Below are 26,733 nucleotides of genomic sequence, written 5' to 3'. Positions count from 1 at the left end.
TATGCAGATGAGTTTTAGATATATCATGCACGGATTCAATTATAGCAGCTCATTTCTAATGCAATTACTTTTTCTTAGTAATATTAGTAACGTCTGAGCACGGGCCTCTTGTCTTGAGGGGGATACGACCTGAGGTATTGCGTACAAACATTTAACCGTCAAATAATATCCGCTATAGCCAACCACGAGTGGTAAAAGAGTGTACTATTCAATAAAGCAACAATTCGTTGAATAAAACCTCAAAAAGGTATATCTAAATACCAGACTACCACTTGATCACGTTGGAGGGATTGGAGAACTTTGTTAGAACCAAGTGTCACTTGATGTGTGGTTCGGCAAATTGGAAACTAAAATTCTGACAGCTCTTTTCTAATTCGGTTGGTGGGAAGGTAGCGGAAATAATGTAACCATGGTGGAAAACCTACCATAGCGTCCTTTCGAAATTCAATGAATTTTAACAATAATTCACAGTAATTAGTTGCAATCTTAACAATTTCCAGTGCCAAATAGGCAGTAACAATAATTGTAAATAAAAACTCTTTTTAAGAAATGGACAACTCATAAAAATTTTGTTCCCTTGATAGCATGTGATTATTTATGAAATAATATACTAAAGAACAAAAATGCCTTATCATTGTAAAAATAATATAGTCTCTATGTATCATAATATAGAGTCTATATATTTGCAGTCGTTGTTAGCCACTTGTTAGAAAAAGTACCGTTACTTTATAATATAAGGTTGCAAGAGACCTTGTAAGATAGTTTTTATGCAGCATTCTTAAGATTGTCTACATCTGTATACAATAAACACGTATAGATTTTCTATTGATGCAATGAATTGATCTAGATTTTAGTCGTTAACTATCCGAAATTTTTAAACTTATATAACTAAACAAAGAAAGTAATATCAAGAAACTATTTTAACACGCGTTAATATATATTAAAATCTAAAGTTATAATATAGAAGATTGTTTAGGCATGATAATAAAAAAACACTATTTATTAATCTAGTAATTTTTGCATGGCATGTAAAAAAACTTTGTTTTAACATGCCATTTAAGTCTTGTGTAATGTATAAAGAACTATAGTTAGAGAGAAAAATATATATAAATGATTGCAAAAATGTTATAAATTTGTGTCACTTTGAAGAAAGTAAAGATCTCATGATACAAATATATCAATATCTTAATATTACCTGCATCTCCGCGGGGTGCTAGACCTTTCTCTGTGCAATAAAACAGTGCGTTTCCGATATAAAAATTATAGGTTTAATCCACGACATGTTCTGAGTGCCAAATTGTATCCAAATCCATTCAGTGGTTTCTAATTTCAATTCTAAAAAAAGCATCGAAGCATCTTTACTTCCTATAAAATTTTAGAGTAAGAAGTAAGTGGTGTAACTAGTAATAAGTAATATAGCTAGTCATTTGCCATCAAATATAATATTGTTACCTAGATAGATCTAGATTTTATTTTAATTTCCAAACAGTGAAGTGGAGCGTAATACTTGCGGTATTTGATGGTGTAATATCGTTGGATTGTGTCGGATGTCGAATATAAGAGACAATACAACAAAGGCAAACCAATTTGTAATAGTCTCTGAAAGAGGGATCGCTGTTATTGAGTGTAGGCGATTCTAGAAAAACAAGACGATTAAATTTACCCGAAGCACCAAGAGTTTGAACTGTAAATAAAGATCAAAGTATTGAGATTGTTTACAAAATCATTAAAACAATGTTCTTATTTTTTTATTAATGTAAGTAGTCATAAAAGATTTTCTTTATAATCATAAACGTTAAGGAAAGTTATTCGTGTTGTTTATAGGATAATAACACAATGGTAAATGGCATGTATTTCGATGGTAGCATTTATAAAAACAAAACAAATAACTACTTGAACGGCAATATTTGTACAGTTATATTATAAAGCTTTCATTTCCTACACCGCGGAAAGGTTATTCTGGTTAAATAGTTTGTAATCGCTTAAGATGATTTGGTCACGTCGCTAACAAACCACAGAGTAGAGAAGAATGAATTGTAAATAGCTTTTTACGTAAAAAAATATACTAATATACCTATTTCTAAGAACACTTTGCACCTCATTAAAGTTTGAAAAACAAACATAAACAAAAATAAATTCATTTAGAAATATATCGGACGAAACACAACTCACTATCAGTATATTGAACAAAACGTTACCATTACATCGTTTACGTAACGGCACCTTACAACTTACAACATAATACATTTACAACTGCCATTAAGTGTTTGGGAAGAGTCTTAACAACGCTCATTACCTTTACCGTTACGGTGTTAAATGTTATCATTCATCAGCATCACAACTATGAAGCTCGTGGGAGGTTACATGCAATTATAATTACGGAGTCAAGGTCGACAGTTACCATGCTACTCACCGGCATAAAAACAGGGCTTTGATTCGGAACAATGGCTTTTGTTTGATTTTTCATCAGGGAGCCACGCGTACTTTAATCCTCGTTGTTTTTTAATTGCTGAGATTTTGATCGCTTTCGGTTTATTTTAATTGTTTTAAAGCAGAGTGGCAGATATGTCGGTAACGTTACGATTGGTTGTAATCACCATCTGTGGACACGTATTAACACAGACGTATTACGAGTACGCAACCTTTTAGGAAAATGGATGCAGTTAGCCAAGGCTTGACTTCTAAGCAATCAAAATTAAAGCAATCTTTAACACCATGCTTTTCTGTGCAACAGAAATTCCGCCCCAACTGAACCAGCATTGTTGTGTCGTTAATCAAATCTATCAAATACCAATCCAATTACATTTCTAAAAATATTTGTAAAAGAATTGATAACCACTGGGATAAACGAAGTTTTAAGTCGAGACTACGAGTTGGCAAGCGTAGTGTAAGATGCCATCCAACTAGGTGAGGTGACTACCTGCGAAAGGTTGCTAGCTGAAAAGCTGGATGCGATAAGTCGAAGACATGGTAAAATTGCCCGTTTTGCCCGACTACAGGCCAATGATAAATATTTACTATTTATAGAATAAAAATTTTGGTATTGATGTTAATTCATTAAGACATTTACAATTTAAAAAGTCTATATTTTTAATGCTTACAAATTGTTTTCAAATGGATATTCATAATAGTTGCCCTGGTGTAAGAACAATGTCAGAAAAACAGAAGTTTAAAAGCTATTAAAAGTTAATGAAACTTTTTATCTACAATGTAGGCAAGGCTAAGGCTTCGTGCAACTTGTTCATGTCGCTGTTCCATTTGTGGCGAGGAAATTACCATTCGCGTGCCATATACCCTGTTGTTTCCTGTATTGTGGGCAATATTGTTCACAAAATTAATTCAACTAACTTCAATGTTGGGTGGATAAACTATAACTGTTGTTCTCCATTGATATTAGAGATAAGTGTGGTTTCCAAGCTGAGTTTAAGATTTGAAAATTGTACTTATTTTTTCTTCTTCTTTTCTTTAAATGAAAGAACTAAAGATGTCGTACGTAAAGGTGTTTAATAAATACGTGTCGTAACATATGGCAGCTACAATATTTAATTAGAGTTTTAAATTTAATTTGTTTGTATATAAATAACAGTAAGGTTATGGCTAATAATACTTATCTAATATTATAATACGCAGATACCTCACTAGAACGTGCGTAACGATTGCTAACCTAACCTTCCGAAATCAGCAAATAACTACCATAACACTATCGTAAATCGTGCTCATACCGATACATTACGAAACATGTGCCGAGGGTTCGCCGTAAGCGTCGGTTCGAAATAATTTTCTGACACAAAAGTCGAATTAAAGATAATTTAAAAAGAGTCATTATATTCCAACGTTTTTGCATTTCAGCTAATCGCATGTTGCAGTTGTTTTTCTCCGAATTCGGAATTGCTATTTTTAATGCAGTGATAGGTATTTCGTTTATATATACAATATTTTATTTTAAACATCAATGAGACTGATTCAATTTATAATTAATGATATTGTAATAAACATTTCCAATAACTCCTTAGGCTTGCCATTACAAACTTAACAAATAAAAAAAAAATTCACGTCGAATTGATAACCTCCTCCTTTTTTTTAAGGCGGTTAAGAAATAGAAATAAATGCTATGAAATACTGTAAGTGGCTTCCGTTTTGAAATTTTTTACCCTTCGCCGCTATAACTTTGTGTTTTAAAAGAAACAATATAAGCTAATTGCAGTTGATTCTAACAATTAACATTGGCTTTGTTTAGTTCGTGATGAATGTAGGTCGAATTTTATTGAGCCACGTTCAATGTTTACAAACAAATAATTTATGCGGCTCCATTGTATGTACGATTAATGGGAATATGTTAATTCAATAAACGATTTCCTTTATGTAAGCGAAAGTTTTTGCTGACTTTAATTGACCAATTATTTCTTTCTTTAAGTTTTTTTAATGCTTGTAGCAGGTGTTTTGCAGGTAATAACCTATCTGTGGTGGCACCTGTCGACACAGTTATGTTTATTACATACGTTGTACACAAAATTAGACCCTATTTCACAATGTTCAAGTGAATTTAATTTGTCAGTTAAAGTAAAAGCTTACTGGCGGTAGGTCTCTCATATGTGAGAGTCCGTCTGGGTAGGTACCACCGCAATGTCTATTTCTGAGTCAAAGCAGCAGTGTGTATTCAATGTTGTGTTCCGGTTTGAAGGACATTGTAGCCAGTGTAACTACTGGACATAATAAGACTTAATATCTCATGTCTCGGGATGGCGAGCGCAGTGGAATACAGAACAATACTTTGTAATTCAAGGTGTTGGATGGTGTTTTTACTGTTTATAGGCGGTCGTATCGCTTACCATCAGGCGAAAGGCAAGCTTGTCATTAAAAGCAACAAAAAAAATGTATATGTACAAGTATGATAAAGATTTATTTTAGGAGTGCAATTGATAGAATGCTTTTGTGTTTGGTCGTCGTATATTTTATTTGACGAGTAGTATTTACTTAGACATCATGAAATAGTTATTAAGACACAATTTTGAGTAAATTAGATACTAACTTAACGTCGCTTTTAGCTAAATTACAACGTTTGTGGTGTGACATTTCTTATGCATTGTAATTTAGCTGTTATTTTTTTCAGTTAATAAAAAAGCTGAATATTAAAAACGTAACGTATGTAACAATGGAGACGAATAAAAATGCATTGCTATTCAGTTAAACGCACGTACAATTCGTATCGACTGAACAAGAAGGTCGGTATTTTATCATTCCAACAGCGTTAAGGGAAACTGTTTAACAGCCGGAATATTAAATTGGTTATACATTAATAAGTTATAGAAATCGAAATCATTTTTTAATTTTCTTGAACATCAAATTAAATTTTATGTTTTTAAAGATATGTATGTCTGATATGTATATATAATGCATAGAAGATAAATTTTAATTATATTTGAATCATCAGGTCTACCGTTATGACATTCTTTAATAAGCATAACCTTTACAATTCCATAAAATAAAATAATTATAAGTGTTATAAATTAGAAACCTCGAGTCCTCCAGTATAAAGTAAAAGCTTGTTCGTAGATATCTCTACCAAACGACATATCATGACGACTCACGACTGTACAACATTAAATTTCAACACATTTGTTTGATTATAAAACTGTAGCGGTTTTGGTGTACCAAATTACAGCTCTTCGTGTGGGTTCTGATGCATCAAGTACTTTACAACACCCGCACATTATTTTCGACACAAAATCATTTATCGTTCCTACTACCTATCATTTAGCTACACAATAGTTTCACAATCCTCTGGCATGCAGTAACTCCAGCTTATTACTAAATTTACGATCAGTTATTCATCTATACACTGCTAAAATATTAAGACGTAATTATAAACGTTGTGCACTGTAGCTCTAAATAAATTGAATGGTCCAAAAGTTGACTCATTTTATTCTGGCGCGTTACATGTGACAAATGTAGGTATGCAAAATGGAATTACGCAATTTAAGGCAAATATGTTATTTTGATATCTACAATGATATATATTACATACAGTAGTGATAATGCAGCAATGAAAGCTGGGAAAATATTGACTTTTACTACAAATAATCACAACTTATATTATTAATCAAAAACCAAACACACGGCAAGTGGTTTTCTGGACACAGGGCAAACCCAAATTTACCTACATATAATAATATCGCCCCCGATCTAGGATTTCTAAGCAGGGTACGGAAAGCATCTTGTCTTTGTAAACAAGATGCTTTCCTGCAATCGTTATCGCTAACATTATGTATGAGAATGACATATCCTAGCGATATCTTTCCCTATATGATATATCATTCCTGTATATTTTTTTGTATTGTATTAGCGTTTGCGATTGTAGATAGGCATCGTGGCTACTAGGTTATCTAAATAAACCAGTGTAAATAGTACGTAATATACTTCTCTACTTATTGTTGTTTACCGCGCGATATAAATAAATTTATTGCATCGTTCTACCGCGATCTAGCAAATACATATTCATAAAGTGCAAATACACTCACAGCTGCAGTTTTATTTGTTCAGTTGACAACGATTATGGAATGTTAATCAGGGCCTACTGGACATGTCTGCCAGATTATCTAGGATTTTATGTCGAAGCAAGACTAAAACAGACTGAACATGTCACTTCATAAATGCCAAGGTATGGCCTACCACATAGGATACAGGTATTCATTGCTTACTTAAAACATATGCATCTGTTAAATATTTAAAATTACAAAGTAGCAGTGATGTCATCTTTGTGATTTTATGTGAATCACAAAAGCCTTAATAAAATAAAATAAATAATTTAAAAGGAAAAATGCTCCTTGCACTGTGTTGCTTGTCTAGAATTAAAAAGTGAAAATTGTAGTTTCTTACTTTTCGAGAAATTTCTGTGTGATTTATATTATATCTTACATATTTTCTAGATATACCTTACATGAATTGATGTATGATATACATGTCATAGATTAGTATATTTAAACATGTTAAAGAAAATTACTTCACAAATAAAAATAAATTAGCTCTACATATACTGGGCTTCAGATCGGCACGGACTCTTAAAACTCTTTTCAATATTAACTAACATTAACGATCGAATTATTTTAAACATTCAAAATTAAATGCACAATTAACACTTTTAAAAAGGAGAAGCCCGTTTGCTTCCAGCCTTTTATCGGCATAAGATTAACAAGTCTCGGACGTCTGCCGTCATCATTATGTTTTGACCTTCAGCCGCTCCTAACTGAGAAGGTCATAGGTACTGTTTATACCTGCGCCGCGTCTGTTGAGAGATATTGTAAAGGGATTTATGTAAACACTTTTATGTTCATCGTTTTATGGTACTGTTTATATTACCTTCTTGATACCTTTCGTGTTAGACTTTATTTTTAAAAGGTTAGTTGTTAACAGTATGTAAAAAGAATTGAAACTATATATACTTTCTTGGGGATTATTACAAATATTTTAGAATAATAAGCACCTATATTTATTGCGGATATATTGAAATATATGAAATTAAAAACGAAGTCGGCGAGCAGGCACAGTCTGTAGGCGTCACTTTTGAAGCGAATTAAGTATTTAACTATAACGAAAACATTACGGCCAAATATTACACTACGTCTAAACGACTTTCTTTAACATACATATTTAAGAGATTAGTAACATCGAGTTAATTGTAACCCTCAAAACCTTTAACACAATTTTTAAACCGACAATTAATATCGACTTAAATATTACATTTTTAATCCATCTTAAATTATGTATAAAAAATTTGCCGTATAGTTTTGCGAAACAATTTGCTAATTAGGGCGGTTGCGTACGAACTACGAACTTAATTGGCTGTTAAAAATCTGTTGTAATGTATTTGTTTACGTAACTGTGAATTTATATTTGGTGAACTCCAGCAATTTTAAGTCCGAATTATTTCGAAATTACCGGTTTCCTTCCTCGCAACGATAATTGAGGTTTTAATTATTGATAATTAGCACCTATATATCATTGTCCAATTAATATCATTAATTTCAGTAACGGATACTCGTTGAATCTAATTTTGTGGATGAAAATGTATACCATATGTTGAAATAGGTTTATTTTAAATAAACGTGTAAATAATTGATGTTTAAACTCTATGAAATACGAGGTGTTATTCGCGACTTTGCCCGCGTGTAATGCTTTTCTCGTTACAAAAGTCCCTACATAACTTCAGTGCTATCTATTTAAAAAAAATATGATTTATAAACCCTTATTTCTCTAGGGAGTAAATTATCCGGATAAAAAGTAAGCCATGCTTTAATCCAGAAGGACTGTTCTACCCGTGTGCAAAATTTCATCCAAATCTGTTCAGCTTCCTGCGTTTACTTCTCACAAACATTCAAATATTTTTAATCCCTTACGCATTTATAATACTAGTAAGATAAGGTATACTACTATGCATTAAAACAATATTATTCAAAAATTTAATATACTTAAATATCTTTTTAAAACCGTTACAAATTATAAAATGATTTGATTTGTGTTAAGTCAAATAAATAACTTATTCAACCAAATGCTATACGAGTATAATGTAAATACTTAGGAAAATGATGATAAAAACAAACCTTCCACAATCCACGGTATTGAGTTCTAAGAGTTTTATTTAATATCCAGACCTATAAAATATGTAGCCAAGAATGCGTAGCTGCGGAAAGGAAAGAGGAAGTCTCAATGCCTCGTATATAAATAGATCTAAAATCAATTCAACGCCTTTGTTGGAGTCTAAACGTGTGGTTCCATTCATTGCGATCACGTATCGCTTCAAGACGTTTTTATCGAATGAAAGCCGGTTCACGACGCTATCGACCAAATGTAATACTTATTGCTATCTACACTTTGTAAAGCGATTTCATAACTTCAAACGTTCGTTATTGTATTTCTGTAGAACTGATTACTGCGCTATTTAATTTTAAATTATTTTCTTTTATTCAAAAATAACAAAATAAGTATTTTGTTAGCACCCAAAGAATTTTACGCTATACTGAATTCTGTTTCCAAAACATTCAATCGTTTTACAAACAGGTTTCTCAGAATATAAGGTTTTATTTATTTAGCCTTTTAAAATCTGCAGAGCCGTTAGTTTTTCACACTGTTATTGTAAATATTGGACGTGACACAATTACGAGCAGACTATTTGAAGGTAGTACATTATTAAAAACTGTACATTTCTTTTTAAAATTTCGAGGTAGGTTGTCAACTCCGTCAAATAATTATGTAAGGCGTTACTGCAATCGAAATTTCAATTATCTTCCAATATAAAATAATAACACAATAAATCTAATGATAAATAAAAATCGATTTCGAGTTTTGTTTCCTATTATTTCGTTTTAATATAAGTAAATTGTAGTGCTTCCAAAACAGAGCAATTGTAGGCCAATATTTGTAATTGCAACTTCAACTTTAATCAGAATATCTATGATGATATTCGTCAGGTAATTTTATAATCTAATTTAGAGAAAATTTTACGCAATGTCATATACAGTGGGACGAATTTGAAAGAAAGAAGGAAAATATTTATTGTCGGTAGTTGGAACAATACCTATTGTATACAACAATAACAAAACCGTTTATCTGTCTGAAATATTTACGTTTATATGGTTCAATGGCCCGGTATTCGAGAAGCTAAATTCTATTTGTTATACGTGCATATTAAAACAAGTTTTTATTAGAAAACGGACATTCCGTTGCAGGCGGCGTGCGACATTGACAAAGAAGTCCTAACGACGCGACGGTCCTCAGCTTGCGTCAACATCTGGAAAGCATCATGTTTAATGTCACAGATTAAGCAAAGCATTGATATTTACAATCTTGTTGAACCTTCCCTTTTAACGTTTTATGAATTATGCAGAATTTTGTTATGAGTTTCCACCAATCTGTACTAAAATATATACCTGAAGAGTTTGTTCGTTTTAATGCAGTAATCACAAGAAATACTAAATCATTTTGTTTTTTTTTTCATTAATAGGAACCTACAACATACGACATTACTTCTGAGTGCTATAGGGTACTTTTTATCTCTGGAAAATATAAAACGGGACTTTTACCCCGGAAAAACTTTTTCACTCGGACGGAGTTGAGACGCGAGCAAAAGTTTGTATGGTATATAGTAAAATCCGATAATTAAAATAATATATTTATTGTTAATTTATTGATAATTAAGTAATATATTGATTAAAATATATTACTGACTATATAACTAAATAATATTTCTATAGGAAACAAAACGTTGCTCAAAATATATTCGAAACAAAAGTTTCGGATGGTAATAAAAGGTTGATATGAAAATTTAAATTGTTTATTAAAATTGTTTAGAAATGAATCAGATCGACCTCGTAGTAACCTTGGCCGTAAACCAATTACTCGACTACTTGAAATGAGACACGAACAACACGTATGTTGGTATTACTGACAGGTGATCATTTTTAGCCGTTTCCTGCATCGTTTCCGCGATTTTGCTACTTTTTCGAACGACATTGATTTGTTAGCATGTTTTGTAGAGAATAGCTGATGTAGGAAATAAAGCGATACATGCAATACACGACAAATAGTGTTTGTTTTTAGTAAATATTTTATACTTAGTCGAGTGTTGCTGCCGGCTTCAAAATATTTTTTGAGTAACAATAATGAAACGTCTATCAAAAAAATTTAAACGTCTGTCAATAATTCTTGACGAATTATCGAAGACTATTTTGTAAATGCACAGAATAGTTGGAGAAACTATATTATTTGACATAACTGTAATGGTAACCAATGGAAATTTGGACTCACTTATAAAGTGAGTCCAAATTTCCATTGGTTACCATGTGGCTTTTGCTCGCGGCTCCACCCGCGTGACCAAGTTTTTCCGGGATAAAAACCTCGCTTTATATTTAACCGAGATAAAAATTAGCATATAGCACTCAAGAGTAATGTAGCTACTAATGTAATAACAGTATTAATGTACTAATAGTATTAGTGAATATATTTCAAAATCGGTTCAATAGATCCTGAGATTAACGCGTTCAAAAAACTAACTCTTCAGCTTTACATATTAGTATAGATAAAAAAGGATACATTGGAAAACACAATTTTACAACGTTAGTTGAGATATACACTCATTTATTTAGTTCAAACTATGTTCAACATTTAGAGAGCCTAGACTATAAATTGCTCTAGAATGTGGCAGCTACCAACTACACTGGCTATACGCATTACTTGAGTCTTTTTTATATGCTACGCGTGACTGGTAGAGTTTTCGCCTTATCAGTTTGCGAACATTACGAAAAAATTTCTACGTGTGTTGCAAGTCTATGTCATTGAGGAATTCCATTGATTTGTTCCTTGTAAATGTAGATCTATTTGGTATTTTTAGATAAAGCTTAATTTGAACATCTCCCGTTATATGACTAAAACGAACATGTCACGCTTATAGATGATGGCGACCATTTATTTTTATAATTTCATTCTTTGAAAAATAATAAAGCAATAAATAAATCAATGACATATCATAAACCATTATCAATAGAGAAGCTTCACTCCGACATCAGCACGTAGCCGTAGGTGACGATGAAACTGAAAATTTATATGCTGTTGCAAAACCCATTTACCAATTAAATAATCAACGCATAATATGAACGCAATTTAAAAAACCTTATGAGTTTGCGGAAGACCTAAGATAGCCATCAACACATGCGCGTGAGCAGAAACGTTAACTTTCGTTTTATCGAGCGATCGCAATGCACCGGTTACACAATGTATTACGGTTGTAGTTTACACTGTAACCAATTTCTTCACAGTACAAACAATTTGTTTTACCCGTTCAAGTGTTTTCACGTCTATCAACGTACGCGATAATTTGCCTCACGCCATAATGGGTAAAAGTTTTTTTACCGTGTCGCATGACTTTACGAAATAACCATATTATTTCAAAGAGTAGTAATAATAATATCAGCCATGTATTATATACTTGTCCACTGCTGAGCATGGGCATCCTATACTACTGAGAGGGATTAGGCCTTAGTCCACCACGCTGGCCTAGTGGGATTGGTAGACTTCACACACCTGCGAAATTCCTATAGAGAACTTCTCAGATGTGCAGGTTTCCTCACGATGTTTTCCTTCACCGTTAAAGCGAACGATAAATTCACAAAGAATACACACATGATTTTTTAGAAAAGTCAGAGGTGTGTGCCTTTGGGATTTGAACCTGCGGACATTCGTCTCGGCAGTCCGTTCCACACCCAACTAGGCTATCGCCCCTTTGTGAAGAAGAGTAGTAATAAATTGCAATTAATGTTCTATGCGCTTCTGTATTGTTTGGATTCACATTTTGGCTCAATTTGTGTCTTTTTTGTACTTAAAGTCATTTACAGACGATTACGAAATCAAAACACGTTTGTAATGGAATCCGGATTTACTAATTCTAACTTGAACAACCAGCCATGTAATATTCATAGGTGTTTTGTAGCCATAAAAACATGTTTAAAAATCAAAACGACACGGAAAGATCGGACCTTTCATTCATTAAATCAACAATTACTGTTATATAGTTATCTTGATTTAATATGGTAGTAAATTGTTTTGTTTAAGAGTTAGGTACAAAAAACAGGCATTGTCTTAAAATAAATCGCAATTTTTAAAACTTCGTTTTTACAAAATAAAATACTATTCGTCGTACTTTTCACATTCTTTCTGTTTCGTACATATTATCAGTTTGCCCAAGAGGAATAGAGTCAGAAGATTTTAAAAGCTAAACAGTGTTTCCAGTCATATTGATGACCCGAACGGAAGTTATTTGCTGTTGTCATAAGTCAAATCACATTAAATCTATGACTTTCTCCCTGATAGACATTTATACCTTGGAATATTCGTGTTTGGTAAACAAAGACTGCCCTGATTACCTCAATAGCTATTGTTCTCCTGGGGATTATTGAAATCACATAATACTCACCAATAAGGCGTGTCGTCACGTATTTACTTCGCAATAACGTCACGTCGCCGGCCATCGCCACATCGCTTGACTTTTCCGCTTTCTTGCACGAAATGGTATGTTTTTTTGTCATCAGTGGTGGATCTTTTTTGCCAGTTTATTGAACAGTTATTTAGGTACATATTGCTTATTTTTTAAAGTTAAATACTAAGTACAACGTGTTGTATAAACGTTTCTGAAAAATATTATCAATTATACTATGTTAATATCAAGTTCCATTGGTTTATATGGAATAATTTTGTTAGTAAAGCATTCTCAACGTATAGGAAAAACTACAATTGACTAATGTATTTGATGGAAAAGTTTTTTCTGAGCGATTAAATTTTTTATGTGTGTCTGTAAAAAGTGGCAATTATTAAAAAATCTCTGACCTTGATAGTGTATCTGACGATCTGAGTTCGCACGGCAATGACTCGTTTGCGGCGTCTTTTGTAGTTCATTCACATTTACCGCGGAGTAGTCTCGATTTGTACGTTTGACCCGCGATGAGAGGAATTGCTACTGTTTTGCTAGGCTTATTATTATTATTATCGTTAAAGATGTAATTCACACGCATGTTAGTTTAGTTAGTTTAGTTTTTAGAGCCGGTTAGTTTCACTAATAAAGTCTTTTTACGAATAAATTAATTTAATATGGTACCGTAAATTTCTTATTCGATTACTAGTGAAAGTAATATTGTAGATATTTAATTTTCGTACAATTAAATTCAAAAATTGTAACTAACAAAAACCGATAAGAATTTTGTACATTTCACATAGACATTTCAATTTCTATAGTTTTCTCAAATTTGCGATATAATGAAAATACGAAAACTGCTGTTCGTCTCGAAATGGTATATTAATCCAGAGCATGCGAAACAGTTGAACTTGTCATTTTTATAATTGACATGAGAAAAGTTAGCTTCATAGTACCGTTCACCGAATAACATGAATTTCTTTTTTCTTTTACATTGAAACCCAAATTTGTAGCAAAGAAGAAAAGGATATAGACTGGTATAAATATATTTAGTATGCAATTATAATCAAGGCAAAATCTGGCAAAAATCTTTGGTGATTACGAACCCACCGCACCCATATTATTATAAAGCACTTACTTTGTAATTTAGACAATATTTTCTGCACGCGAATAGCGTCAAGAATAAAAAATAGAATTGGTTTATTATTGTTAATTTGGATACGTGTAATAGCATGAATGTGGTTTGGTAGTCATGATTAGATAAGAAAAAAAAATACACATAATATTGCGTTGATTTTTATCGTTTAGACGGATATCATCATTCGTTACAAGAAAGACTTGGACGTGTACAAGAAAAACTAGGAAAAAGAAAATACAAAAGATATACTGAACAATTGATAACAAAAAAGTAAGCCCGGAGTTTCTTTCTGCCTTTCTTCTTCGGGTAGTCATCACAGGTAGCTAGTGAAAGATTGGTAGGTTGGCTAGGTTAGGGCTCATGTCCTTGCTGGTGAGGATCGCGACGCGTTATCCTTTTATTTCCCCCTACCTGCCAGCCCGAGCTGGTTACTTCGGTTTGTACCTTATTTTGATTATAAATTTTATCCCTAATTTAAAATGTCCATAGTTATATAAGTAATTTTAATTGTTGCTTAGAAATAATAATATTTATTCTTATACATTGTTTTGACGTATCATATGTGCAACTTTGCTCGCCTACGTCATAAATAAAGTATTTTATTTATTTTTTATTATGTATGTATTCTTAATTGTGAATTTATCGCTTGCTTAAACGGTGAAGGAAAACATCGTGAGGAAACCTGCAACCTGAAAATTTTTCTATAAGAATTTTCGAGGGTGTGTGAAGTCTACCAATCCGCCCTAGGCCAGCGTGGTGAACTAAGGCCTAATCCCTCGCAGTAGTAGAGGAGGCCCCGTGCCCAACAGTGGGACAGTATATAATACAGGGCTGATATAATTATTATTTTTTTAGTTTACCCACTCATTTCTATATATAACCTTAATTTATTGTATTACTCTTTTAAATTATGTACGCTCGTAGTTAACCGTGATTTTATTTTATAAATAATTTTCTCAGTAAGTGGATTTATGTAATTCTTTATAAGGAAATAAAAGATCTTAAACTTAAATTTATTTATGTTATTGCTTACTCTTAGTTAATCCGTTGGCTTAGTGACCCTAAGTGAGCCTTGGTCTCCGACAGGACAGAATTCCAACTGTCCCTGTCCTACGCCAGCTCTCGCCACTAGCTTGATGTTGGTGACATTATTAATTATTAATAATTAATTTATTAGAGAAACAATGCAAAAAACCTGCATGTGAATTACACCTTCGATAATAATAATATATCATTCATTATAGACGAACCAAATGACACTAACTAAATGATGAACCAACATTATTATTATTTCGTTGCAATTAATAACAACTTCCCAAACTTATTCACAAGTCCGTACTCACCGAAGCGTTAAATGTTAATCTTATATTGGATCGTTTACTGTAATAAATACCTCGCGATAGTAAGACAATTAGACGGATTTAGGGCTATTAGTAACATCGCTCAATTAACACGTTTCGACTCCCACAATTTCAAATTCGGAATATTACAATAAATAGATAAATTCCATTAAAAAAATAAAATGTTCAGTAGATATTGTGAATTTATTGTGTATTTATTTAACACCAGATATTAATTTAAAATTTAAGAATATGGGCCACTAACATTATAGTAGACCTACCTAACTTTCTAGAAGTTACTAAAATAAAATATATTAAGAAACGCCCCCTGCTTGAAGGCTTCGTTGATAAATTATAATTATGAATAAAAATTAACTACGTGACACGCCTATAATTCTTTCTCATTATAACCCGCGTCCGCCTGTCACACAGACCGGCAGACGACCGAACAACTAAGTACTTCCAACACCGATGGCTTAAGTGTACTTCTTGTCAACCGAGCCACGACAAATCGCCGGACGTATACATTTAACACGGACTTAGCGGAAAGGGGCCAAGTTGTTAGCAAACCGCTATGTAAGGATTAAAATATTTAATCTTCGTTCCAGTTTGCCTAGGCTTTTATCGGAAATTGAGTTTGTTATTGCCTTAAAAGTGTTGAGAAATTTGAGTTACACGCAAAACACGGTCTATAATTTTTTTTAAACTTTGTTTTTCTTTATAATTTTTCTCTTAGCGCTCAACTTATTACGTAATGACATTATTTTATTCCGTTACTATTTTTTTAATAACATGAACATGTTACACTGATTATTTTTCTACAAAATTATTAAATTGTTATTTTTAAACCTCAGAATGGTAGAAAAAATTACCTTATTACATTATTTTGATCTCTCTTAGTGACATGCATCATGACCTTTAGAATACCATATCAACTTATCAGTTATAAGTCCGCTTTCGCCTGCCTCCTGACCCGGGGCACGTTCTTAAGGTACCAACCACTTATCGGGGTCACAGGCGTTGTTTTAGGTAAATGTACTCCGTGACTTCACATTGTGTCTGCCCGTAGTCGATACTGAGACAGAATAATAAAACACAGATTTTTGCACGCGAATGTACCTTTTAATAGTAGGCCAATTGTTTTTATCAACTAGAAATCAAAAAAGACCTTCTATTGATCCGATTTATGGACAATATACCGGTAACTCAGTAAAATGGAATGTTAAAGATTTGCCTTGGTTCAAATCGTGCGGCTAGTTTTCACAAAATACTAATACAACGAAATAAAGATTTAACAGTTATTCGTAATCTCAGTTTAATAATAGATCCTCCTCCGTCGATTCCCCAGTGCTGGGGGTTGTGAGTCATGAGGTAAAGAGTTCTTCGCGCACGATGTCGTGCCATCTGATCCAGTGTTTGGCGACATAATCCGTTTCACCCATATTAATGTTGAGTGGGGTGCGGATCTGATTCGTCCAGCGCATAGGATTCCTGTCCTTCGATCCCTTACTCTCTATTAGTCCAGTCATTATCAATTTCTGGAGGTTATCAACTCAACATAACTCAAGAAATCTCTTCAGACAAATTTTAGAGAGCCTCGGTTTTTTGTCAAGCCTGAGTTCTTCGAGGAATTCGGAACATCTTTCTCCAGCACCATATTTCAAAGGCATCTATGATATGGCGGTCTCTTCACTTTGTTCACGACTCTGACTCGATATAAACTATCTGATATAAACTACGAAAATTGGCCTAATTTTTTTACCGCCGTTATCCTAGCAAAACATAAGTAACTTTACGCTTGTGGAACTGCGTAAAACTATCAAATAAGACACGGTTACATTATAAATATTTCCGACAAGTGCATAATGTAAACAGACGGATGGTAACAGCAACAAAATAAAAATGTAGCTCGCAGCGCCGGAGAGAGGAAAGAGCAAAGAACGTTAGATTTATGTAACAAAAAGTGACTGTAAACAAACCTGAGAGAACTGATTTACTGGCTTTGAAGTACTTTGTATTCCGTTAAAAACTGTTTCCTTTATGAGCTTTAGTGAAGTACTTGATGGTTGTGAAGTGAAAGTCATGTTCACTCCACGTGTATAATGGTGATGGCACTAAAATTGTTAAAGATTCGCATTAGGAAAATATACAAAGCGTTCAATAAAGTAATTTTATTTAATGTATTTTGAACTTTATCTCATTGGTATTAGAAATTGCAAATTGGCTGACTTAGATTTACAACCTGTATAACCAAACAAATTATAATGTTTTATGTTCTATAAACAATGTTTAGAAGCTTTGGCCCAGATCTAGTTTGCTGAACTAGTTTTCATAACGTAAACATTCCCTACGAATGTTAGACTTAACAAAATAAACAAATTTAATGTAACCAAACGAACACAAATCTGCTTTCAACGTGATACAAGATTTATTTATTGGTTGTTACGTAACAAGCAACCTCTTCAGGGCTATATCAAAGCAACAGATATTTTTAAAGTCACATGAAAATAACTCTAAGATCTTTGATTCAATTTTTAAATCTGTTTTTTCATTATTTTTAAAGCAGTAACAATCTACACTAATCGTATATAATTAATGTAATAAATTGTGCTCTTACTGAAATATATTCCTATGTGACTTTTTATTTATTTTACGATCGTATCTATGGAGTCCAAATAGTGGAGCGGTAATATTTTATTAATTTATTTTAATCACATACGGGGGTAATAACATTATATTAACTAAACCTTACAAATAACTAACAATATTTTAAATGCATTACCTTTCGTTGCCTCTGCATGTAAGTTATGTATTTAAGTGTGACAAATCCGCTGGTGGATTAAAGACATATTTTTTCAATGCTCTTAGATTTATGTATTTTATAATAATAAATGCTGCTTTTATTCATAAAAATCTAAGAATAATAATCGAAAACCATTCATAATAACTGATTAGTTTTTTAAACTCAACATAGTAATTAATGGTCCATGCCCCTAAGTGCTATATTGCGTTGTATTGTGTCATATTCACACAATGAACTTCAATTGTATAATTAGGCTTAGACACGCAAAATCACTTACATTACTGGCAGATGTACTCAGTGCAAAGGCATGATGTCATGGTATCGTCGGCATCACTTAGGTCTAAATATAAGCTAACTGCGCTCTTATACTGGTTATAGTTCACCTCCCGCTTGCGAGGGTGTTGATTCAACATCTATTCTTACAGTTACATGAATCACATGATAAGTGATGAAAATTGTATGAATCCTACGCTAGGAACGTACGTAGGTCATCATCCCGTCATATTTGGAGGCATGAATACGATGCTCATTTATCAAATTCACAATTTTAAATGAATTTATGCGCGATAACTTGAATACACGTTCATTGAAAAGTAATATAATAGCTTATTGTTTTCAAAGTAACGTGGGAAGGTGGATCTCAAATTAATTCGACAAAATACATCTTGAAATAAAAGGTCGACGAACTAATGAAGTTATAATAAACACAATTTATTATTCATTAAATACTGAAAACTACATTACGAATCATCATTGTAAAATATTCTGATGCTTAACAGAATCTTTAATTTTAATAACAAGCATATAGTAATCATTTTAAACAATTAACAATACCTAACTATTCCTTATAATTGGAACAAAACATGCTATGTTAACTTACTACATTCTACATTTCATATACTTTTCAAGATCAGTTACAGGTAGAGGCTTGGGTATTTATTTTCATGACATACCGCATTCGCTCACGCCGCGTTCCGCATAACTACATTGGAAACCGCTAACAGGGATCTAGCATACCGCAAAACTTGCACGTTGCTAATTAACTAAGAATTTATTAGACCGGAGGTAATTAATAACTATATTTGTCTAACTTTTTCTAAATACACGGTGGTAGTTTCAAGACGGGGCGGGTTTCAGATTGATGTAATTATTAGAAACTGACTGATTTATGGTCAGAACTTGAGTTTATGATTTTAATAACACTGTTTTAAACTAGAAATTAAGACTTTGAATATATTAAGTACATTTATGTCGTAGTATGATCTTAACCGCAAGACTAACGTAGTTTAAGAAGTAAGTTGAAAAAGAAAGTAGTTAATAACAAAAAAAAACAGAATTCGTTTCCAGTTTAGATAGGGAATTTTATACATAGTATGACTACATCCAATCTTGTCACATATCTATTATTTCTATAAAGAAATATACGCGCTTAGATTACTTAAAACTTAAATTAAACTACATATTTTTAATAACCTAAATTTTCTTTAACAAAAAAGTCATAATTACATTTTAAAGGAACATTCTCCGATAGCACCTTCATTCCCAGCAAAAATATTGATCACCAGATAATTATTATCCTACAAAAACATGACAACGAAGACGCTCGCGCGGAATGCGAGTAGGTGTTGGTGTCTACAAATATGCAAGTAAAAAATGCATTCAAGTATGAGGCATCTTAAGTGAAGATACTCCTAAGTGCTTCACTACGAGGCGATAAATAATCTAGATGACGCATTGTATTAAAAGAGAGCACAATAAAGAAGTCAAATGTATTTATCTTATTTATTATGTTGTCAAACTACTTTGGTGGTCTTGTTGGTATTCGTTTTGGGGACGATAAAATATTTTATGAGTTGATAGATACATCATTGTTAATGGATCCGAGAAATGTAGTGGTATTTGAAGTATTTAAAAAATGGGACAGTTATAACAGTAATTTGGAATAAGAATGCGGGAATATACTTGATGATAAACGATATTCGATCATAAAATTGATAAAAAATCTTGAATGAATCCAAATTTATTATCAAAATCTTTTAAGTTATACGAATTTAAATCCATCTCTCATTTCGTTTTTGGCAAAGATTTTAGAAACTTTGAGAGCTCTATTAGAATATCGTTTTGAGGAGTATTAAAGAGAGATGAATATTCAATTGGCCATCTCTTGCGTGGGAGATTTCAATAACTTTAATGATTAATAAAATGAAATTATTTGAAAGTGAGTAATTTCACACGCCGTATTATTAATGTATTTCTCCAATCTTTAGACAAACGGGCAACAATGTGATCCTATAAGGGTTCTTTTTGCGGTACAGGACCCTAATAAAACAGCACATTTTCTGGGAATAAAATCTATTTAAGTTAATATAAATCACATACTTGTCATGTATGTTTAGGGTTAGATACTTCAAAGGGAATCCTTAAAGCATCATTCTGTTTTCAGTCTGTCTGATTGTCAAAACCCTTTTCCTCAGGAACCCGTAGACGTATCAATTTGAAATATCAAATACTCGGATATATTGTCTCTTTCAGTTTCATAATATAAGTTTCAGTGTAAGTCAACACGATCTTAAAATATGACTGTTAATGTCACATATTTTGCGATTTTACAAGGGAATCAAACCCTGTAGGTTAATTTCTGTAGACCTAGACTCTTATAATTTGGCAAGAAGCAATGTATAACACAAGTAAAGTTATCTGCAAAACCGTAAACATGTAACAACAAACAAAAAAACAAAATTTACTATTACAATTTTATTATTTCTGGTTGGTGCCATAGCCGTGTTTATGAATTGAATGGCAAACTTAAGTTTATCAAGTTTGAACTTATATACTTAGATACCTTACCTACAGGTACGGAACGTTCGGAGCACGGGCCCAATTCGCACTTGTCTGGTTTTTTAACTTCAACCTAATCGAGAGACGTGATGACGGAGGCCAAATATGTTTTAATGTCAATTTGATTCCATCAGTCACTCATTTTTTCGTTAACCATGAGTGATGGAACTGAATACCGTTTGTATGAACGTGTAATGGACGTTCGATTCCATTATACTCGACGTATGATGCAAAATTTCTCCTTTCCTTTTCCCATTTAATATTCCAATGATCTCGAATAAGCAATAAATTGTAATAGCTATGGCCGCTAGATACAGTAATGAAATAAAATCTCGGTTGTAATGTATATCAGATATCTTTTAATCTTCTCGGCCTACATAGCTCTGTAGCTCTGTCTCTCATATTAGCGGTCTTTTTGCGTGCATTCCATGAATTTTGTTTAGAACATAATAAGAAATGTTTTTTACGATGCTTATAGTAACATGAAAATGGGATCTATGCGAGATAAAATGTGTCGCCTATTTTTCTAATGTTTGTAGATGTAAGTATAATTTTTAAGACTGTATGGGTATTTTAAAGAAATATTGACGCACCCAAAATAGTTTGTAATTTTAATATAAGTGATTTGTCAAGATGGTATTTAAAAAATAAATGTGCATTTTAAAGTTTTAAATCAAGAGTCATTTTTTATCACACAGTGTGAATTATACGTTTCGCCATTTTATTAAATATTTAGGTACGACAAGTGACAACATTTTATTAAGTACAATCTACTGTTGAGTAACTGGAAAATATGACTGCGCATTTAAACTACAGTATATACTATTTTAAATTGCACATATATACCTCCACTTGTAAATGCAGGAAGTCATAAATTCTTATTTTTTATATAAAATTTTAATAACATCTATTTGACAACTAAATGCTAGACATCTACTCTCAGTGAAATCATAACAGTATCATAGTTATTAGTTACATAACCAGTTAATGACATTATTAAGCAGCTGCCATGCTTGTCAAACTTGATTGACGATACAATTAAATTCGCCGTAACATTTTCTATCTAACTTAAACATGAACCAACTAAACAGAACTTTAAAAGCGGATCTAATTAAATAAAAATAATAATAATAATATCAGCCCTGTATTATATACTGTCTTACTGCTGGGCACGGGCCCCTCTAATACTGAAAGGCATTAAGCCGAGTTTCTAATTACAGTGTATAATTTGCGAATAATTCGCCAGTAAATCAGGCCAGGCTTGAAAACTTCATAACTGTTAATTACGTAATTCGCACTTGCTGTATGATTGTTTTATAACAGGCCACGATATGCTTCGGGTGTTTTAATTGTATTGTTTTCGTCTGTAGGGGAAGTAGGCAATGTATGATAACGCTTGTTTGATGTTTGATTTCATAATACGCTAATCAGAGATCAAAGTGGCAGTTGAAATTTATTTAATTTATAGTGTTACATTTATTTTTATATACGAAAGGAGGGAAGTATATATATTAAAGTACGCATTTTTGCTTGCGTGAAGAAGTTTTTCTAGGATCAAAGTCCCGTTTTATATTTTGCCGGGATAAAAGTAGCCTATAAGCACTCAGGAGTAATGTAGCTTCCTATTTATTCGTGAAATTATTTAAAATCGGTTTAGTAGTTGCTGAGATTAGTGCCTTTAAACAAACAAACTCTTGAGCTTTATATATTAGTATACATATGCCCAATAAGCTTGCGCCTATAAGGAGGTAAATAAAATCTTCACTTGCTTTAAAACCACTACCAAGAGATAAATGAGAATACAATGCAATCATGGCGATGTATGGCGAGGCGATGGCATGAAATCATGGCGACCCTATCGTTTAGGATTTATAAACTAAGTATGTTTAAAATCTATCGTATATTTATGCATACATCACAGGGTGCCATTAAATTAATAATCATATTCCGGGATATACCAAAATTAATGCGAGGAAATGGATTCACCAAAAGATCTTTTAAAGCACCTATAAATATAAACTTGACTTAAAGCATAAAACGTGCTTTACACATTTCCTGCTATTACCCGATATAAAATTAAGTTATTTCTGCGAAAGTTAAAATTATGTGCAACGAAACATCGTAAACATAATTATGTGAAGTCAAAATTAAAATAAGACATATTCGACGGGAAATCTATTTATGAACATTTTTCTGAAATTCACAAACACGTAAAAATAGTTATTACTTATTGCTACACAACCAAAGATATAAATTTTGATTACTCATGAACGAAATGGGGTTTGTGATGATTCAGGTTATCAACTACTTCTTTAGAGTTCCTATAAACAGAACGATATCATAATATTCGTATGTGAAATAAGAAAACATATCAAAGAAAATAAGAATAATATAAGAGATTTATCTACGAAAATTCTCGGCCTTGTGTTTAAACATATTTTGGGATGATGTCATATAACGTTTTTGTTTGTTTTAGAAGACAGCTATGTAGAGTTTATGTATAGAATAGTTATTTATACCTTCCTGAGTAACGACCTATGAAGACATAGATCCCAATAAAAAACGTTATACTTATTTTCTTGAAAACAACACTTTACCATAAGTTGTTAACTAACTAACGAATTTAGTAATAAAAAATATAGAACAAAATACTTGTCTGAGTGTGGAATATCTTTACATTTGCACGAAAAGAGGATCAATGCAATACAAAATATTGAGAAAACACCTGCCAATATAAAGACATCGACCTAGATAAGTTACCGAAACTGCATTGATAGAGGTTTGTCCAATGTTTCGGTGTTAGTGTGTTTTGTTTTATGCACGCATCATACATCTAGGCCGCTCGGCGCACGGCATCGAGAAATCGACTTCGCAAACATATTTGATTCCAATGTAAATGTACGGCGAGTGAAAATGCGTCCAGCGGGTGTTTACATAAATCTTTATGGTCGGAACACACGCCGAGAGCATGCGGATGGCAAATTGAATTTGTATGGCCAATTGAAAATATTGTATGGAAATATTATATTTGTGGAGATGTTTGAGATATGATAGCCGTGGGGTGTTCGGTTAAGTCTACACCATTCGCATTGAAGCATCGTAAAGGGCCGTTTAGATTATTTATCGACTTTGCACTATAGTTACTCATCGCTACATTATAGTTATTTCACAGAAGAATAACATTTACTGCCTTCATAGGCAGACGAGACAATTGTCTGAGCGCTGATACACATATCAACCATCACACAAGAACATCGGGTATGCTAAAGTCGCAGACTGCAATTTGTCGCGAAAAATATTTTTAAACTTCATTCGAAGTACGACAACGAGGAAATAGTGTAAAGGGAAGTTCATTCCTAAGTGCGCAGGTGCGTGCCAAAAACGATTTCTCGAAATATACGGTACCGACGCGACGGCAGGTCGAAGTACCAATTATAATTAAACAACTTTGTTTTTAAGGAACTTTTTAAAGAGTGGATAAAAGGTATCATCATCGTAATAGAGCCGATAAAGCAGTGTTTCTCGGTCTTTATGATGTTTTAGGCTTCAGAATGTTCGTTAGTTTGGAATCGTATTTTTTTTTGGTACAGTTCGCCTCGGTAAGGATGACAATAATAACTGGTAACAGATGTATACCAGAATACATAGTTTTTGTCGTAATTAAAGCCACAAGCTGAAATTAGCGCATAATAAGGGTATAGGTACTGATTTTAGAAATTTAAAAAAATAACGATATCTATTGAACTCAAAAATATTTGTAAACATGAATTACGACAGTACAGAAAATAAAACTTTTTTTACTTTAAATATTTTTAGAAAAAGTTTGTTTGGTGATGTTAGAATATTCATCACTTTTTGTTATACAATTTTAACAGATTTGGGTGGGGGACAAGTTATAATATTAAAAGGAAAACATGAGGAAGTAATATGTTTTATAGCTTTTTAAGTAATCAATTTGCATTCAAAACTTGTTTCCAGCCTATTGGAAAATGCGTGGAACGTTACGTTACAAATAAAAGTTTTAATTTACATATGACTAGTTTGTGTTGCAAACTTTTTAAAACTCTCATTTAAAGTAGAAACTTTTTTATTTTGTTGTTTAGTTGCCGAATAACGATGATATGCTTAATTAAATTAAAATGTAAAAAAATCGTTGTCAAGATGTTTAAATTTTTTAGAAACGTAGAACTAATTAATTAAAATCTACGAATACTTACACAATAAACAATTCAGTAAATATTTTAATAAAGGTATCCAAATATTTGACACACAATCCAAATAAATCCAATACACGACACTGGCCACAATTTTTTTTTTTATGTTTTGAAAACGTTGGAATTTCAAATTTGATTTTGGAATGCCACCGAATTCCACAACGCGCGTGAGGTTCGAACGACGCGAGGGCGTCCACACGGCCGAGAGTCTACTTTCGAACTGATTCAAGATTCTCTTTGCTGAGCAAGCGAAGTCGGACCGCCGCGTCGGCCGAGGAATGCCGCGCTGCAAGTCGGGCTTGGCTATTTTTCTTACATGGTAAGCAAAACTGGATGGTCGGCATGATAAAGACACGAGGGTCAGTGATTTGCTTTTAACCCTGATACCCACTATAATTGTATATAGCCTTACCTGAGTGATTATTTCCAATAGAAACGTTTAGATGGAAGATAATTCCTACCTGTAAAGTCTTCAGATGGATCTTTACTTATAGGATTTCATTATGATGGTGAATAATTGCAGTATTATTTTATATTTCTGCGTACGAGCTAATGAAATTAGCTGTATGAATTATTAACATTTATTTACAAAACAAAAATATGTATGACTCATTTAAGAATGCTGTTACAAAAATATTTTACCAAAACAATTTTATTAAACGTATAAAATAAGATAAAATTTTTACACGAATTGCTGCCCTAGTAAAGTGTTGTCAAGAGAGAGACGATGCATTTCATGATGGTTATCACAATCATGACTGGTTTTCCAATTGCTTCTTTTCTTTCTCCATCTACTTTTATATTTCTTTAATGCATTATCCCATTTTTTCAAGGATTTGGCGGTCCAAATATTTAGTTTAGGTTTAGGATCCTTTCGGTGAAAGATTCATCATCAAATCTCATTAGGATAGAAAACCTACATCTCCTGGGAATCAAACTCAAGATCTCATTACATACGCTACCACCAGATCAATATGACAAGTATCTTTAACAATAGATATGATTAAAATTCTTGTCAGCTTGTTGATTGCAACAACATGTCCTCTAATCGGAGGAAGGAGAAATAAATATTGTTTTTAAAGTAGTATAGTAACTGGAAAAAAAAATATTAATGAAAATCCAAAAAATAACTCCCACTAGGCCCGGTCAATTTAAGGCCTAAGTCTTCTAAGTAGTAGAGAAGATCCGTGACCAGCAGTGGGACATTATAATACAGGCCGGTATATTCTAAGACAAAAAATAATTGAAATTAGGTTTAGCAGCACAGACTTAATGATGTTCACCTGAACTTATAGACGTAGTAATCTTCACCTCGACATTCCGTTATGACATAAAACAATTTTTTACTGTAATTAGAAGCTAATTTAAGCCTTATGCGATTATAGTACCGTCATAAAGTGTCTATTTAATATCAGAGGCTAGATGATTATAGTCGGGTGATATTT

The 26,733-nt window shown here is 32.5% G+C and overlaps 1 protein-coding gene across 2 annotated transcripts in view; it reads right to left on the bottom strand.

The window, feature by feature from the left end:
* Positions 1-25,525, bottom strand: part of LOC115442877 — a 49,389-nt gene extending 23,864 nt beyond the window's left edge. Inside the window, exon 1 of one of the 2 annotated variants that reach the window (XM_037437381.1) lies at positions 25,292-25,525. The gene's annotated coding sequence lies outside the window, so the exon portion shown is untranslated. Of the gene's footprint in view, positions 1-12,961; positions 13,100-25,291 lie in introns of those variants that run through there. The other variant, XM_037437382.1, reaches the window with a different exon arrangement.
* Between the last annotated feature and the right edge of the window lie 1,208 nt (positions 25,526-26,733).

This window comes from Manduca sexta, chromosome 11 (genome assembly GCF_014839805.1).
Source record: "Manduca sexta isolate Smith_Timp_Sample1 chromosome 11, JHU_Msex_v1.0, whole genome shotgun sequence".
Lineage (NCBI taxonomy): Eukaryota > Metazoa > Arthropoda > Insecta > Lepidoptera > Sphingidae > Manduca > Manduca sexta.
Note: the sequence above shows the minus strand (reverse complement) of the source record. Positions and strands in the feature narration are given on the sequence as shown.